The following is an 18,533-nucleotide window of genomic DNA, read 5'->3' as shown; positions in this document are numbered from 1 at the left end:
CTCCGTAAAGCTGATATTTCTATCCAAAAGAACTCTGCCTTCTACATCTCTTTATTCTGCTTGATTTTTTCTCTTGATTGCACACATTCTGCTTTATATACATTTTGTGTATCTCTCCCACTAGAAGGAAAGTTCTGTGAAGATAGAGACTTTATTTTGTTCACCATTGTAAACTGTGAATAGTGGCTGGCAAAAAATATTTGTTGGACAAATAAGTTCAAGCCCATTTCAAATAGCTTTGGAAATCAAAACTAAATTCTCTCTTTCGAATTCACAAATCTATCTTTTAAGTAATTTTGTTTGCATCCAGTTCATGGATTTATGGATCCCTGTACACTCTAAAGTCAGCTTGCTTCCTAGTAGAAGAAAAATCATTTCTTAAATTGTCTTTCCAATGTTTAAAATAACATTGAAAGATTTGGAAGTAGACTACCTAAAGAAATCACTACTTAGGTGCAATTAGCTCATTCATCACCATCATTTCAAATAGATTATAGCATCATCTAGTTTGATAATGAACTTCCATTTACCATAAAAAAGCACTGTCCTGTGGAAGGTACCCTGGACCTGACATTAGAACATTCGGAGTAGATTCCTTATTTAGTCTCTGATTAGTATGTAAACCTAGGAAAACTCCTGTTATTTAATAATTTCACTGCCTCATCTGTTAAATAGGAGCAGCTGCTCTAACATACTTCCAATGAATTCCCTATGGACTAGTACAAAGGAGTAGACTTGTTGAAATAGGAGCTATAAAATATTCTTTTTATTAAGATTACTGCAAGAATTATTGAGATCCTTCATTGATTTCTATTTCTTTGAACCTACAGGAAAAGTTCATAAAATTCCAAGTGAGTTTAATATAGATTTTGGAAGGTAAGAACAATTTTCATAATAATAAACCACTTATTTTACCCACTTCCAGCTTCTAATACTTTGATAAATAACATGGGAAGTGTTTTGATAGAAATAATTTTTAGTAATCTTTGAAGCACCATAGAAAACAAGAGTTATGCTAAAAATCTGTATTTGGATGGCTGTCCTGATTTCCAAAAGGAAAGAGGATGGATTTTGAATATTGAAGGTGGCTTATACTCGAAACAAAATTATTAGGTGGATAATTAAGTATAGAGCATATTAACCCTTCTTAAAAATAAAGGTGGTGATTTCTAGAGACTCTCATAGGTGAACTAAAAAATAAACTCAAGCTAAGTTGACCCCATGTTCTCTTTCTTTTCTCTTCTCTTTATTGAAATTTTTCTTGCCCTGGTTGTTGTTTAACTAGATTGGTAAATCAGCTGAAGGCTATAGAAATAAATATATCTAGGGTTCAGTAAGTCAGTTTTGCTTTTCATTATACCTTAATAGTTTGAGAAATATGAGGTGGGTGATAGCACAATTAGATAAAATTATAATTGGCAAAGCTTAGTCTTAGGAAAAAGAATGAAGCTGTGACAACCCTGGGAAAGGTATCTAGTTTTGAAATATTTTTATCCATTACTCAAATTTAGATATAAAATAATATTTAATCAAATATGTTAATGACTCAAAGCTGAAAGAGATAATGAATGTTTCTCATCTCCGTGAATGACATCACAATTCATCCAGTTCAGCCCTCTCCCACCACCTGGAATAATTAGGCTAAATTGCTGAAACAAAGCAATCTAAAAATACAGTGGCTCAGTCAAGATAGTAAATGATCTCCATCATGCATAAAAATGTGAAAGTGAGTAAAATCGAGCCAGTGGCGAGGCTCTGGTCCACAAGGTCATTCAAGAACCTAGGTTTCTTCTGTCTTCTTCTTCTGCCAGCCCTTAAGTTGACATGCAAGTCTGCATGGATGGAAATTGGATCATTAGCACCATGTCCGTGTTCCAGCCCAGAGAAGGGGCTTAGAGTCTAGGACAAACAGCCTTGTTTTTTTGGAGGAGACCTGGATTTTGGCCCAAATTTAGTCCATGGTCACATCTAACTGAAAGAAAGCTTGATAAATGTAGACTCTAGCTAAGTGGTCACATGTGTGGTTCAAACTCAGGGTGGGGTAGGTGGTACTAGCTCCAGAAGGAAGAAAGGAAAAATGGATACTGGGGACAATTAGTGGTTTCTGCCATATACGTCCAAAATCCAATTCATCACCAAGTTAGATCTATTTGCCTCCTCTGTATTTCACAAAACCTCCTGCTTGCTCATTTACCTCCATCTTTGCTGTCACAGCCCTTGACTGAGGCATCATCACCTCTCACCTGTTTTACCACAACAGTCCCCTAGCTGGTTTCCCTTCATTTCCACTATCCTTTGCTCCCAAATCAATTGTCTTCATTACAGACAAAGGGGTCATTTTAAAATGCAAATCTACTCATGTCAGAACTCTGATTAAAATATTTCAGTTGTTTCCCATTGCTCTTAGGAATCATTAACAAGAACAATAAAGTCCTACGTATTTGACCCTCTTTCCCTCTAGTCTCACTTCTCATTATTCTCCCCTCTCCATCCCATTCCCATTCTCTGCACTCCAATCACCTTTGCCTTCTCCATTTCTCACCCACAGAATGCTTTCACCTCCCACAAAGATTTTAAACTTGCTCGTCCCTCTGACAAGAATGTTCTCCTTCATTTGCCTCACTGACTCATACATCAGTTCTCAACTCACACTGCTTCTCAGGGAAAACTTCCCAGAGCTGCAGACAATGTCGCATCCCCTATTATATACTGTGATAGCACCCTGTAATTTTGTTGCTGTTTGTAATGATACATTTATTTTTGTGGTTATTTGAGCTAGGGAAGTCTGCAGCTTCAATTCTGGTTGTTGCTTCCAATATCTTTCCACGTCTGTTGTGTTCTCTTTCCTGGGTGCGTGTCTCCTCCCAGCTAAAGACATTCACAAGGATGGTCTGGCTTCAGTGAAGGACCTTAAATTACAGTCTCTGACAACACTGGCTTCCCTTTTTCATTCCTTTTCCCAACCTCACCTCTAGCAATCTCCCTCAGCTAAGAATCTAGGTTACAGGTAACCAGGATGGCTGGCCTGAGTGGATCCCCTTTTTGTACCACCTCTTTGGGGTCCCAGGTGTGGAACTAGAACTGAGCTTGAGTGTGGAACTCGGACTCTGCAGGGAGATTTCCCACTTCTACAGCCCTTCCAGGCCTCTATGTCTATTCATTTTAATGGAAGATAACTGAGTGGGCCTTTCTGATCTGTGGCATTTTTGTTTACAGAAATATATTTCACCCAGGGTCTGAAAAAGTTTATTTTGGCTCTCAGTGGTCTCTCATATTTGATCCAAATTTCACTATATTTGGGTGATGGTCATAATTTGTCTGCCTTTCTTGTTTTCACTTGAACACAGAGCTTTCTTCCCTAATTTTTATTCTTTGGGGATTTGGGGGTGGGTGAGTTCTTTGTTTTATTACTTTTATGAGTTTCAGGGAGGAAAGCGGCATCCGTATGGCTTTAGTCCACCATCTTTAAGTAGAAGTATCTGTAGCTATGAGTAAATGTTGACATGGCAGGAAGATGTGTCTATTTATTCTGTAGCCTCACACCCCCAAGAGAATGCTTGCCCCAGTTTAAGAAGCACCTTATAGTCTATTTAAATAGAATTTCCCCTCAAGAAAGAAGAGAATATTACAGAATAAACTATCTGTGGACTTCCCCAATAGGTCCACACTCTTTATAATGAGAGAAACAGCTTTTTATAACACACATGGGGAAAACAATGCAGATCCCCAAGCTACTAGCGAGCACAGATCTAAGATTATGGGACTGCAAATGCTTTCTGTCTGCCAAGACTCCTGCCTCCAATTGTTTTTCTCCAAAAACTCTACATAGATAAACACCTGGTATAGTGACAGGCACAAATTAGGTTCTCAAAATGCTAATTATCTCTTCACCTTTTAATGCAAGAGTGAAAAATGCCCTTATGTTTTTAAAGAAAGATTTAAGTGCCTTCTACATGCTAGGCACAGTGATAGACACCAGAGGTCCCAGTCTAGTTGGGAGAGAAAAACAGGTAAACCCAAAAGGACAATCAGTGCAAACAATACTGTGATAGCAGAGGATGCTTTAAGAAAATAAAAGTGGACCTTCTAATCTGTCATAAAATGGGAATGCTGGGGAAGAGGAATGGAGGCTTCCTAGAGCAGGAGATGCCTCAGTCAGGCCGTCAGACTTAAAGAACAAATAGTAGTAACAAACCACACAGAGAAGCGGGAGGAAAGGTATTCAGGCAATGGAAGAACATCATTCTTATAAACAGCCTAGAAGCTGGACCAAGAACTCCAATTTCAGTAGCAGGGAACAACAGACTGGGAAGAAAATGTCAGGAAATGAAGTTGGAGAAGAGTCAGGGACCACCTCCTTTGATTCAGTTGGACAAACACTTATTGAGCACCTACCATGTACCAAACACTGAGAATACAAGGACTAAGATGCATTCCCTACTCTCTATAAGCCTGTAATCTGGTAAATGAAACCCAGCACATAAACAGAGATTTTAGACATTATGTGATAAGTGAAATCATAGAGAAGGGCACTCAACTCACCCTACAAGAGTTAAGAAAAGATTCATTTTGGCTGAGTCTTAAAGAATGAGAAAGAAATAAACAAAGGATGGTGTCATAGGAGTTAGAAAAAGCCCTTCCAGAAGAAAAAAATATATAAGTGCAGGCTTGGAGGTGATAAATAAAACTTTTGTTTAAGCGACACCCCCAGGACACTATCCTTTGCCAGTATCTCCTCCCATTCTCCAAGCTCATCCATTCCCACAGCTTCAACTATTATGATGGCATCTAATTCTTTTTTACTTAGATCTCTTTCCCAAGCTCTAAACCTATATTATTTTCAACTGGAAATTTCTAGTTAGAAATTCAGTAGGAATCTTCAAATTCATGTTCAATACCAAACTCACGATTTCCACCAGTCCCTTGCTTTTTCTCATTAATTCCACATGTATTTATTGAGTGCACACTTTATGAAGGCATTGGGCTAGGCAGTGGAAGTACAGTGGTAAACAGCATAGTCCCTTCCTTCACTAAGATCACAGACTAACATAAGCAAATATAATTTAAACAAATAAGTTTGACCTGTAATAGATCTTTCCTTCCTTGATTTTTGGAAAACTGGGTATCATCCTTGATTCCTTTTCCCTCATTTTTGCACGTTCCCAATCAATAAACTCTTCTATTTTGCCTCCTTAACTATCTCTCAAGTTTATCTCCACCTCTCTATCCATCTATAGTATAACTACCTTAGTTCAAGCCCTCAGAATTTCCTTGTTGGACTATTGTGATAGCTTTCTAATTGTCCTCCAAGCCTCCATGCCTGTTTCCCTCAAATCCATTATCAATACTGTTGTCAGAGTGAGCAGCCTATATTGTATGTTTCTTCCAGATCAAAACTCTTGAGTAGCTCTGCAGCACCTGTAGGATGAAGCTTGAGGTTCTTAGCAGGATTAGGAAAGATGAACAAATTATGCAGGTCAAGCTCCAAGAACAGTCAGAACCATCCACTCTGCACTCACTTTCCCAACTAGGAAATTCAGTAGCTTTGAGAAGTTATGTGACTTGCCCAAGTAACACAGGCAGCACGAAAGCCCAGGCGCTTTGATTCTAAATGGAATACCTTTCCTTCCACATCTGCAGTGCCAGATTATCAGTACCATCATTAGAATTCATGATGCATGATGCAGGGGCAACAGTCATGGTCTAAAAGTTGCCTAAAAAATTAAATGTTCAACCAGTATCACAGCAATTGTAACTTAAAAACCTTCTTATACTCAAGCAGTGCTCAAGCACTGCTCTTAAAACCAAGAAGTCTAGGTAGGAAATAATTCTTGGGAGAGTTGATTTTATAACTGGGTTGTTCGGGTAGCAGGTGTTCTTGAGAGTAAGGGCAACTATATTAAAATTAACAGCTCTATATGCATAGAACGTAAACTACACAAATCAGCCTCACTGAATATACATTCTCTGTGCTGAACTCTTCCATGAATGAGCACGGCTGCAGCAGCTCTAACATTTGCTCTTGAACTCTGTAACTCGGGCTACAAATGGGGTTTGTAACATTATGATAATGAGAAGCTGTATTTTAAAAGAGATTCTTATTAAAGTGCTCTGCCTTAATTTGGGGTTGCCTTCCTATTTCCGCCCAGCTTTATTTGGAATGAGTTGCAATTTCTAACGTACTACCAGTAACAGAGGCTCCGTGTGATTAAGACAATAAATATATTCACAAAATGTAAACGCAGCTTTTGGGGCTTTAAACATCTGCTCTGAAAATAAAACTTTTACCAACACACAGTCATGGGCAAAATGAAACCTTTCTTCCAAGACTGTTTTTTATGTAACTGAAAGGTCTGAAATAAAAATAATAGTCTCTTCTCAAACCCAAGGTGAAGATTTAAGCTAGTTCACATGTGATGTTGGACAATTATATAAGCCTTTACACAGCTACAGGGTGCTCTCAGAGTCCTTCGGACAGCTTAGATAAAATTGTTCAACGGGGCTAAAACTCTGCATTCAAGATTTCGGATATAACAAGATCTAAATATTGAAATATCCAAAATCTCTGTTGGTTTTATTACTATTTTTTATTGCCACTGTTCTCACAATAGAAAAACACGCATGTCAACATTTGGTAAATCTTTGCCCCATTTATCTTTACCCTAGAAATGCAATACAGATGAGGAAACAGCTTATATTCAACTCCTTCCTTGTTGAATAATTTGTTCAGTTTCAGCCACGAATTTGAATGGTTTTTCCATCCCTGCATAACCCATTAACTCCTTTAAAATCAGTCTGACATCCTTGGAAAATTACCCAAAATATGGGAAGATTTTTACAGATATTTAACACGACAACATTTACAATATTAGAGGGGGAAAAAACGCTAGAAGCAACCCAATGTCCAAGAATAAGGGAATGACTACATAAAGGCTGATGTATCGATTAAGTAAAATATCACCCATCATTTGGAAGGATGGTTACACGGATTATATAGCTACATGAAAAATGCTGCTGCCATAAAAAGTCCTCACATAAACCAAAAGCCCATTTTTTGATGCTTTAATTGAATCCACAGATAATAAAGCATACTACTATTATATGTCATGTTTGAAAATAGTTTTCAAATTGTTCCCTGATAGTTTTCATCTCTAACAATTTTCACCTGCACCCTCCTCTCCATAAGACAATATTATTTCGGTCAACTCATTCACACATATTATCTTATTGAATCCTCAAAAGCTCCAAAGAGATAAATAATATAATTAGTTCACCAGATTAGTTATTATTTTAATATTATTATGAGTGGTTTATCCAAAGACATTAGGTATACTTAATTGCCTTTTGGGAATCTCATTCCTATAAGTCTACCAGTCACCAAGTCTTGCTTACTACAGTGAGTAAATACCTCCTTTTCTAGCAAAAGAAGACAGAAGTCCTTATTATTTAGATACTGTCTAGAGCAACATTGTCCAAAAGAAATATAATGCAAGCCATGTATGTAATTTTAAGTTTTCTAGTAACTTCATTAAAAGAGTAAAAAGAAACAGATAAAATTAATTTTAATAGTATATTTTATTTTACGTAATACATCCAAAATATCAGTTTCAGCTTGAAATCAACACAATAATTATTTTTATTTTTAAGATTGGCACCTGAGCTAACATCTGTTGCCAATCTTCTTTTTTTTTCCTTCCTCTCCCCAAAGCCCCCCAGTACATAGTTGTATATTCTAGTTGTGAGTGCCTCTGGTTGTGCTATGTGGGACACCACCTCAGCATGGTCTGATGAGCAGTGCTATGTCCATGCTGGGGATCTGAACCTGTGAAACCCCGGGCCTCCAAAGTGGCGGGTTCAAGCTTAACCATTCGGCCAGGGGGATGGCCTCAACACAAAAATTATTAATGAAATATTTTTAATTTTGTTTCACTAAGTCTTTGAAGTCTAGCCTGTGTTTTACATTTACAGCTTATCTCAATTCAGATTGGACACATTTCAGGTGCTCAATTGCCACATGTGGCTAGGGGCTACTGTCTGGGATGGTGCAGTTAAAGACTGAGTGATTGATGAAAGTATATTGAAAATACTTATATAAGGTAAATTATGACATAATAAGCATTGCTCTGTAACATGATGTCATTTAAGACAATAATATCATTTATGTAATTCAGAAGTAGATTTTATTACCATTCCCAACAGAAAGCATACAATTTTTTTTTCCTTTTGGCATATCATTTAGAAACGAATATGTGTGTAACATAGTGAAAAAACATTAGCAAATGTTATGGAGTATAATGGAATAAAATATTATGCCATCGGGTGAGATGGCCTGGTTATGAGACAAATGAAAATTAGTCAATGTATCCTGCCTCCCACAATGAAAAATTGCAGTTCAAAGGGAGGAGGCCTTCAAGGGTGACTTACACGTTTCCTAAGCACCAAAAACTATGTTTAGAGGCAAGTATTTATCACCACCATTTCATTTCACATCACATTGAAGGTATTCCCACAGTTTAGGTGTTTCTGCAAGAGCAACTAAGGAATGACCCTGGAAAGATAAGGGCTTTTGATAACAACCAAGCTTTCAAATCAATCCTTGGGACAAGACTTTAAAAAAAAATTGAATGAAGTCCACAAGTGAAACTAAAAGCGTCATTTTTCAAAAACCCCAGGGCTATACTTTATAACAACAGTTAAAAAAAAAAAAAAAAGCCCAAAAATGAAAGAGAATGGGCACGCAAGAGAAAGCAAGTGAATGAATAGTTGCACCCCTTATAAATGTTCCTCACCTGCTACCACAGCTAAAATTAGGCCTCTAAGTTTGAAATAATCCTTCCACAAAAGCTAGTTTATACTACAAGAACTCTTCTGGAACATAACAACAGAATTTGTAGTCTAGTGAGGACTACTACAGCGAACTAAACAGGCATCTAAATTATTGTATAGTGGGATGACTGCCAAAACACAGAATGTGTGGTGGAAGCACACAGGAGAGGCCGTAACCTAGATGTGAGAGGGAGGGTATGCAATCGGGGTCAGCTCCCTTGAGAAAGTGAAGTCTAAGCTAAACCTATTCCACAGATAGGTGTTAGTCTACTGAAAGAAGTTTGAAGCAGAGAAAGAAGGGTGTTCCAAGGCCAGGAGTGGGAGAAGCATGGCGTGTCAAAGAGCTGAGAGAGGTAAGGGGCCCCTGGTGGAGAACGCAGGCTAGCGAGTGGAGTAAGGCCCTAAGCTAAGGAGTGCAAACTTAATCTTCAGAACCATGGAGAGCTACTAATGGCTTTTGAGTGACTGTTCTGTTTGATCTCCTATCTTTTGTGGGTTTCTAGCTCCCTAATTCCTTGAAAATCCTAGAGCTAAAGCATTTTACAAGGGTTTCAGGGGGAAAGGCAGAAACTAAGTAAGCACAATAGCTTCAAATACAACAGAGAAAGACAAAAAAGGCTTGGTCAAATTCATTCACTGAACTTCGAAAGTTAGTATTTTTCTCAGTGATTCCTAGATTTTTTTTTTCCTTTTTTTGTGGCCTGGCTGGGATTTCTTTGGAGTATCATAGAATTAATGGCTTGTAACATCTCATTACAGGGCAAATCTAAGGACACCTTTCTCATCATTGCTTGAATCCCTACCTTAAAGGGTATCCCCGGGATAGAAATTTTCCTGAGAGACAGACCACTGCTCTATTTGAGGCCTTCCTTTCCCCAGGAAAAGTTGTTTCAAATCCCTCCCTCCATCTAATACATGCACGAACACACACACACACTGAACTAAATGAGAATAAGGGCAGAAGAAAGGGAGGGAGGAATGTCATAGGCAGTTTTCAGGATCATTGCCTCTACTGGACCAAGTCCTTTTTCTCTGAATGAGGCCAGGAAAGCACAATCCCTCAATCAAGCAATCATCCCCTTGAGAGAACACAGACGCAGCTAACGCTTCTTTTTCAGACACTTTTTTTTTATTTTCCTTTTCTAATTTGCTCCTGGCCTTTCCTATCTCTGGCATTCCACTACTCTCTATTTCTTTTAATTTTCTTTACTGACCACCTTAGACTGGCAGCTTTTTCTTAGCTCAATCTCTAAACCCTTCAAGTCATTGTGTAAAGCCATTTACTCTTATTTTATCCACAGGGAAGTTCCAAAAAAGCAAGTCAATATCCTCTATCCAAAAATTCTGCACATTCTTAAAGAACCATAACCAAGGAGCCACTAAGCCTTTTCTTCTCTGATCTGTATTAGAAATACTAACCACTTCTAAATCATTCCTGTTTTCCAGCCCCCAATCTTTCCAGGCATGTCTTGGAAAGTCCTCTCAGGTTCTTCACCGCCCCTTCCCACCTGCCCCGCAAGAAGCAGAATTGGGAGAGATTAGACACCACATTCTAATAGGGCTCTGGCTATTCAGGACAATAGGTAGAATATCTATCTCTGGGTTTAAAAAAAGTAGTGAGACCCAGCATGATGCCAAAGGAACTGAATAATGAGCCTTACTGGGCATTTATTCTTCCTACTCCCATGCCACTGGGAATAGAGCTCTCAAATGAGACCAAGAAGCAAAACTAGAATAAAAAGCCTTCGTGACAAAAATCAAGGTATCTTTCCGGTAAGCCATGCGGGAGGAAATGTGCTGGGAATCTGCCTGTAGTACATTTCTAACTCAGTCATGAGTATCAACTTAATTCATTCTTCTGAGCAGAAAGCGAAGGCATTTTTAAATGCAGAGCTGTTTATGCTTGGTACTCACTCTGCAAAGTTAATAACATTTTTGAGGGTTCATTAATTTCAACAAGTCTGAAAAAAATACATTTTCATGTTCTTGCTCTCCAACTATCATCTTTACAGTATATTTTTACATAAATAATTGGTTATGGCTCAAATTAAAATAACTTTGACAATTATCAAGCAGGCTAAAGGTTTTTGAGCTTGTGCTGGGATGTGCGATATCAGCACCCCAGGGTACCTCAAGACCGTGTGTTATCTTAAGATAACATTCAACTCACTTCTTTCTAGGCTCATAAAATACAAGTTTTTCATCTAACAGCTGAAATGACTGTGCTCTGTTCAGATAATATTCCCTCGCTGAAAGGTTAGTCTCAATAGAATTTTTCTGATTCAAGTATAAATGTGGTGTGTATAAGGACTAGGATTTGTGTCCCTGGCAATCTCGGTGTCCTCAAAAGCATTGAAATCCTGTCCTCCTATCACCAGTCCTGTAATGTTTTGCAGACCACTGTGTCCTCTATATTCAAATCCTTCTCCTCGCTGACTAACAAGTGGCAAGCCTTCATTCCCACACGTATTATAATCTCTCTTTGTGGCATGCACTAAAGACCTCTGATGTGATGAATTGTCATCTCCCTCAACCTCAAAGGTAACTGGCTATAAAATTGTTTTATGTCCCTAGTAGTTTTAGTCCTCAAGTAAAAATACTAGCTGTAATTCAATGTTGGCAATGTGGTATGATTCATAAAGCATTCAAACTGTACTTTCCAGTTTTAGAATGTCATCTGAACTTCCGGATTGAATTACTGTCCAGCATTCAGCTGGGTGTCTTTTTTTCTGCACGAAAATTTACTCACAAGCATTTCCCAACATCTCCAGGGCCTACATGGAAGTTCCAAAGGGAGCAACACTTTGCATAATGCTTCAAAAACTTCTTCAGGGACATTCAGGAGCCAAGAGTTAAATAAACTTGTTAAAATTAATGCTGGTTAGAAATTTCAACAAACAGCTCACAAAATGAAAACGTATTGGTAGTTTTCCAAAGAGGAAAGATGATGTCAGAAGATATAATTCAATTTCACTGGCTGGTTCCAAAGCAAAATTTCTAAATTGATGACGCGGATTTAGACCAGCTGTGTCAGTCTCTGGTGAGGTAGAAGAGAGAATGGGGTTTTGCTTGTTTGTTTATTGGGAAAGTGGACTTGTTTTGTGCTGTTCTTTGCTAAAAACACCTATATGCCCCAGTCAAAATCCATTCACATATAGATGTTTCATTATCCTCTCCGCCTTGGTTTGGAAACATCTCTATGTTTACTTTCAAGAGATGATAGTTTCACAGATGACTTTCCCCATTGTATTCAGCTTCTCTGAGTCTAGCACATAATCAACATCTTATTATACAAGCTCTTTCTCTTGGTCCTGGCATTACTCTTTCTTATGTACTTCCCATAGTTTTATAAATTATCTTCCTTTTCAATAAGAAGATTATCTTTTTCCCTGCAGGGGCCGTTTTAGGCTTTGTCCAATGGGAATATGTCCACCCCAACTGGCAGTGAACTACATAGCACTAACTAATGTAACCAGTCTTCTAAACACAAGCACTATGGCTCTGCAATGTGGCTATGTCATAGAAAATCAGAGATGCGAAATATTTTAGTCCCGATTCAGTGTACGTGACACATAGACATGACCTTATTTTACGCCTATATCCCAGACTCCAAGTCTTCCCTTAAGACTGGCTTTGTTTCTTGAAAACTATATGCTAATACAAATGTGAGCAGATTGGCTGCCTCACTGAATATTTAACACTCCTTCATTAAATCAGTTCACTGGCAACAGCAGATTTTATTCTAGGCTCCAGGGGGAGGAAAATGGCAACAATTTGATAAATAGAAAAGGCAAAAACCTCTAAGAATATATATTTTGATTTCATTAGCATACATTCCGAACCTTCCACCGTTTCCTAGGCACTTATTGTCAATAGTAAATTTGTCCAATTCAGACTTAGTAGATTCTTTTCATGTTTTATTATTAAATAGTCATTTAATACTGCATAATGAAGCTAAATTAAACACGCCCCAGGATAATTATCTTTATGCATACTTTCCTTCATCTATTATAACACATTATTTTCAATCTTATAATACTAATCCTTTCAAATAGACACCTAAATACTAATATTCTCCTCTGACTTTAACATTACCTGGATCAATAATCAGCAAACTGGAATTATTGTCATTCATAAAATTAAGATATAGGCTATTGGCTAATCTTGACAGTAAGATGTTCATGTGTAACTTTTGACTAGAATATTTTGTTTCATTACTGCCAATTAGTAGACCAAGTTAATTGTAAGTTTGCTTTCTGGGGCCTATGATTACATGGCTTAAGCACATTTTCAAAATGGCAATATAAGAGAATCATAATCAGTGGAATTTTATACCTTGAATTTCTCTTATTTAAATATGCATTTGACCCATGATTTTAGTAGGTTTCATTTTTTTAAAAAAATCCAAAAACAACTGCTTTGCACTAACCTCGTGGTAAACAATATAACTGCTCCTTTCATATAATTTGGTTTATAAGGCATCCTTCACTAGCTGGTGTTTTCAAATAATTCTGAATTCTTCCAAAGTGTCACTGTGCTAATATGGTCCCACTAAGACCTCTGGTAAGAGATCTCCAGCAGTTCAACTGCCTGCATAAAATGCCAAATGGCATAAAATAAAAACGCTGTGCATCACCCCTGTATTATTCACACATCAGCAGGAAACCAAATGAGGAGACTGAGTTCTGTGTCCTTTCCTCCTTGCCCTCTGTGTCGTCTATGAAAGAACCCCTCATAAGCAAAATAATATCAATAATGATGATTTTACGCCTCATCTCTTAAATATTCACACCTCAGCAAGAAGCCAAATGAAGAGAGTGGCCTTTATGTCCTCTTTCTACGTGTCCTTCCAGTATCATTTGAGGGATCCGTTCAAAAGACAAATAACAACCACGATTGAGAATTTATTTCAGAAGAGGGAAAGGCATGATGAGGAAGGTACCTAACAGAGATTTGCGTAGGTGAGCTTTGGAATTCTCTCTTGCTTTGCTACTCCTCTTAGGAAGAACCACCCCTCCAACGGTGAGGAGAATAGCTTAAACTCCTCTGAACAAACATCACTTCACCGGCTACTCAGAAAGATCTATTTTCTTCCAATACTATTTTACAATTACTGTCCATCCACAATTCCACACCATCGTTCCTTCTCCTGGGCATGGACCTAGCACGGCTCGTCAAGCTGTGCTGTGGCGGCATCCCATATAAAGTAGAGGGACATTGGCACAGATGGTAGCTCAGCGACAGTCTTCCTCAAGAAAAAAGAGGAAGATTGGCAGCAGATGTGAGCTCACAGCCAATCTTCCACACACACACACGAAAGTCCTCATAAATTGAAACAAAGTGAAATAGACACGCTCTAGTCAGGATTTAGAAGTGACGATTAGAAACATCCAAATGGGGACATAAATAAGATCCTGGAATCAAAAAGTTTGTAAAATGTTAGGGATTAAATTCCCCCTCTCTTTTTCAAAGGAAAGAAAATTAGCAATTCTTCTTTATTTAAAGACTGTTGTTTACAAATTTTTTATTTCAATTACATTTCACAAAAAGCATTATGTAAATACAAGCTAATTTTGGTACTATAAAAAATAAATCAGAAACTAGGGTATTGGACTAGATTATCTCCAAGGAATCTTTAAATTCTAAAATTATATAAATTGCTTGATCTAGTAATAAAATAGTAACATGAAAATGCTTTACATTTTCAAATACGGTATTTCCTCCACAAAGGAAACTTTAAAAGGCTCTACACAAAACAGCAAATGAAATGCCTGCTGCTAAGAGAATCTGAGAAAATTTGACATACCTGTCCTTGCTGTAGATAAGAAAATTATTTCACATCTAAGTCAATCAAGTAAGTCTTCAAGATAATCTGTGCTGGAAAAAATGCACAATGGGACTGTGTGTATGTGTGTGTGTGTGTGTGTGTGTGTGTGTGTGTGTACAGGTATGATATTGGATAATCAGTTTGGGGTTTTTGTAATTAAAAATAAACAGTTTAATGAGGCTGAATTCATAGAAATAAAGGCTATTTTTATGCCTTCCCTATTAATTTGCCAAAATTCAGAGGAAAGAAACACAAATAAATGATTTATCTTTGAAGCAGTCGGCTTTGACTTTAGAGTCAATCTGTCTTTTAGAAAAGAACTTTTTAAGTGTCAAAAAGAACTGTCATTTTCTGTTAAGAATCCTACTACTTTTGATGTCATATTCCACTTCAGTAACATACCCAGGGAAGTCTTCATTGCTTGTTTCTTTAATGCTTCCCAAATATAACATGGAAATTAGACATTGGTGGAACTTAGGCCATGTGCAGGCTTGTTTTCTATGTGGATAGAAGGCAGAAAACAATTCAGTGTATTTTATGGTAAAAGTGTGCAGTGGCTAATGTACAGCAGCCATAGTATTCTGGAAACCAAGGGTTCCATTCCAGCCCTGATACCAGGGTCATTCATCTAGCCATCAAATATTTATTAAACCCCTTTTATGGGCCTCATACCTATGGAGTCTTCCACTGCTGAGAGGTGGAATAGGGGAAAGATAGAGACTAAATAAAGTCACAATTATAAATTGTGACAAGTAAAATGAAGAAGGAGATAATGTATAATGAGGGTGAAAAACAGGAAAAGGGACTTTGAAGGAATAGTCAAAAAATGGTCTTTCAGAAGTGATGATATTTGGCTGAAACTTGAAGTAGGAGAATGGAACCAGCCATGCAAATAGGGCAAGGAAAATAGCTCGAGGCAGAGGAAAACATACGTGCGGTGGCCGTGAAGCAAGATGGAGTTTGGCACTTTCCAAGAATTTGAAGAAGGAAAGTGTGAATCACCCATACTGCACAGAAAAGGACGTCTCATCTAACACTAACAAATTACCCTGGGCCTCAAAACGATCCACATGAGCTCTCTGCAGATTTAATTCAGATCTCACTGCACTGTCATCACTTCTACGAGGTCCCTGGGGCAAGGTACTCTATATTGATTTTCGGCCGAGTCTAAACAGAACTAACAAAGTCCTGAGCAAGTTCTATCTGAATTTGGAAAGGACTATTCAAATAATCCCAATTTTAGTTTTTAAAAAATAACTCTCATATTTAATCCTGCAGATTCATTCTTATTCAATAATGCATTAAGGTGTTGGCAGTACCCAGAAATACTTGAACTTTTATCCTTTTCTTTAGAACGAAATTGCTTATTTCTCTAAGACAAAGTCTGCCATGTGATAATAAGATGCATGTGACATTTCCCTGTAATTATGGCACTAATTTATATGTTCTGTAGTGAAATGATCTGATGACATATATACAACTTGCTAAAAATGTGTATAATTAAGTCGAATGTCTATGATAGCTGACTGAGACCAATTCTAAAGCTATGATAGCTGTTCTCCAGTCCAAAATAAAAGTAGCTTTCATTAGAGAAAATAGCCTAGGATTTATTCTGTGACATTATAGAGTAGAGATAAACAGTAAAAATTCATGTGTTTGAGGAAAAGAGGAGTCAGAGAGCTTTAGTGGCCTGAAAATAAAGATTCTCAAAATTTATGTTCTATAACTCTTGCTTCACCGACTAAAGCATGTTTACAACCAAAACAGTTGGATGGAAAAGAGAAATATCCAGCTAGCTCCCAGCTGCTCTGCCATCATTTGTACACACTCTATAACCATGTGATATAGAATACAAGGTCTATTGCTAGGTTGTTTGTTTGCTTGCTTTTAAGAGAGGGCCTCTTCAGGCTTAAGCCCTTGAAAGATCAGAAGCAGCATTTAAGAGGGTCGTCTATGACTTGGCAGGTAGAAACTCCAAACTGAATGGCCTCTCTGTGTCAATAGAGTCTTGATCACAACTCCTTTTGTTATGGAGTGAGTGGATGAATAAATCAATGGAGTACATTGGCAAGTCAGGAAAACAAAAGATAGAAAAAAAAATTGTCAAAGAAGCTGACATACATAGAATTTAATATTCAAGGAAGGATATTTAAGAACCAATAGCTTAAGTCTCCAACTTTTTTAACAGATTTACTCACTTTTAATAAGCAAAACTAATCGTTTGTAACTACTCAAGAAGGAATATTAATTCTTTACTCAGCTTCATTATGCACTAACCCATTTTAAAAGTTAAAGAAAGAACAAGAGACCACATAAATTATTACGTGCTGAATCCCCCTTAGGTTATTCGATCTCCAATAAGGATACGAAAATTCACACTCATTAGAACCTCACCTCCACATGAAAACATTAAATTGTAAAATGTTAAAAAAAAAAGAATAATAATGAAAGTTAATAAAGCATCAGGAAAAATAAACAATGAGGCAATAATGCCTCCACTTAATATTCATCTATTATCTCAATGAATATTCTATTTTTCCTAGAAATCACTACATAAAACCTATAAATGCTCTGATTTTACCATATCTCACCCAAAGGGGGAATGAATAATGCATTGGATATTTAAGAATATAAAGAATATAAAGAATCATTGTCATTTATAATAATTACTGACAAGTAAACAATGTTACATTTAACCACTGATATTAACGTTTGTTCATTTAAAATTGGTTACGTCTTTAATGAAGGCACTTGGGGTATCTTTGTGAATTACATGATTCCTTGTGTTCTTAACCTATAAATGTCTTCTTTTAGCAGTGGACTCCTGACTACGTCCACTCCATTATTGTGGTATGTGTTCACAACAGGCAGAAGATAGGGGCCAAAGAGACAGGATGGAATAGCATCTAATATTGAGATCTTAGAGGTATATTTTCAAAAACAAGAAAGTATTGCCATCAACACAGGACTGTATCTATAAGAAATCATAATGCAATAGTTTTAAAACACTAGAGTCTACTTTGGCGAGACTGTGAACTTGCATTTTGGCTAACAGAGGTAGAACGGAGAATAAACAGGGTGAACTGCAAATGAAACATTAACAGTAATTTCTTTTAAGTGCAAATAACAGAAACAAAATGCTCGTTCAAGTTTGTGCTGAAAACACAGAGAAAAAAGATTAATTCTACCTGGAGTGGTCAGGGAGAGACACATTCTATGTGGGCGTAGCCAAAACCACAGGTGATCTGTCTATTATTCAATTCCCCTTTCTTCCCTGCTAGAGAGCCCTGAGTTTGTCCGGTATCCACCTTCTCTCTTATTCCTCAAAAGTGAATCCTGTTAATCCAAGGAACAGTAGTCCCATTCTCCTGTCCGGGGGCTGGTTTAGTCAGGGGCATGTGGCTCAATCCTGGCAAATGAGCTGTGAGGGGAAGTCTGCTGGGGCTTATGGGGAAGATTTCCCCACTCTGAAAATTAGACACAGGGGAAAAAAGTGTATCTTTTTCAGCAGGATATTGTCCTAACTGGTTGTGATTCTATCCTACAACCACGAGCTAAATTAGCCTGAGGTCAAACCCCATATGCTGAGGGTCAAAGAGTTTTAAAATGATAAGAACCTGAGTTCTCAATGACATCAATGAGATTTGAATTAACCAACCCTGGAAACTCTAGATCCCATAATACACTTCCTTATTAAGTCATTTGTGCTGGAGATTTCCTGTAACTTGCAGTTGAAGAATGAGGATGAATCTGATATCTGGAAGGGCAGGAGCAATACAGGTATAAGAAACAAAATGCACAAAGGCAAAAAAGTGAGAAAGAACACCTCTGGTGGATAAAAATGAACGAATAAGATACATTTTTAACTTCTTAATGAGCT

General features: G+C 37.4%; 1 protein-coding gene across 10 annotated transcripts in view; it reads right to left on the bottom strand.

Annotated features, from left to right (window-relative positions):
* The window catches only part of SLC44A5 (solute carrier family 44 member 5), a 316,589-nt gene that overhangs the window by 196,845 nt on the left and 101,211 nt on the right, over positions 1-18,533 (bottom strand). The gene's annotated exons all lie outside the window — the stretch shown is intronic.

Source organism: Equus caballus, chromosome 5, assembly GCF_041296265.1.
Source record: "Equus caballus isolate H_3958 breed thoroughbred chromosome 5, TB-T2T, whole genome shotgun sequence".
NCBI lineage: Eukaryota > Metazoa > Chordata > Mammalia > Perissodactyla > Equidae > Equus > Equus caballus.
The sequence above is the reverse complement of the archived record's forward strand: the minus strand, read 5'-3'. Positions and strand labels throughout refer to the sequence as shown.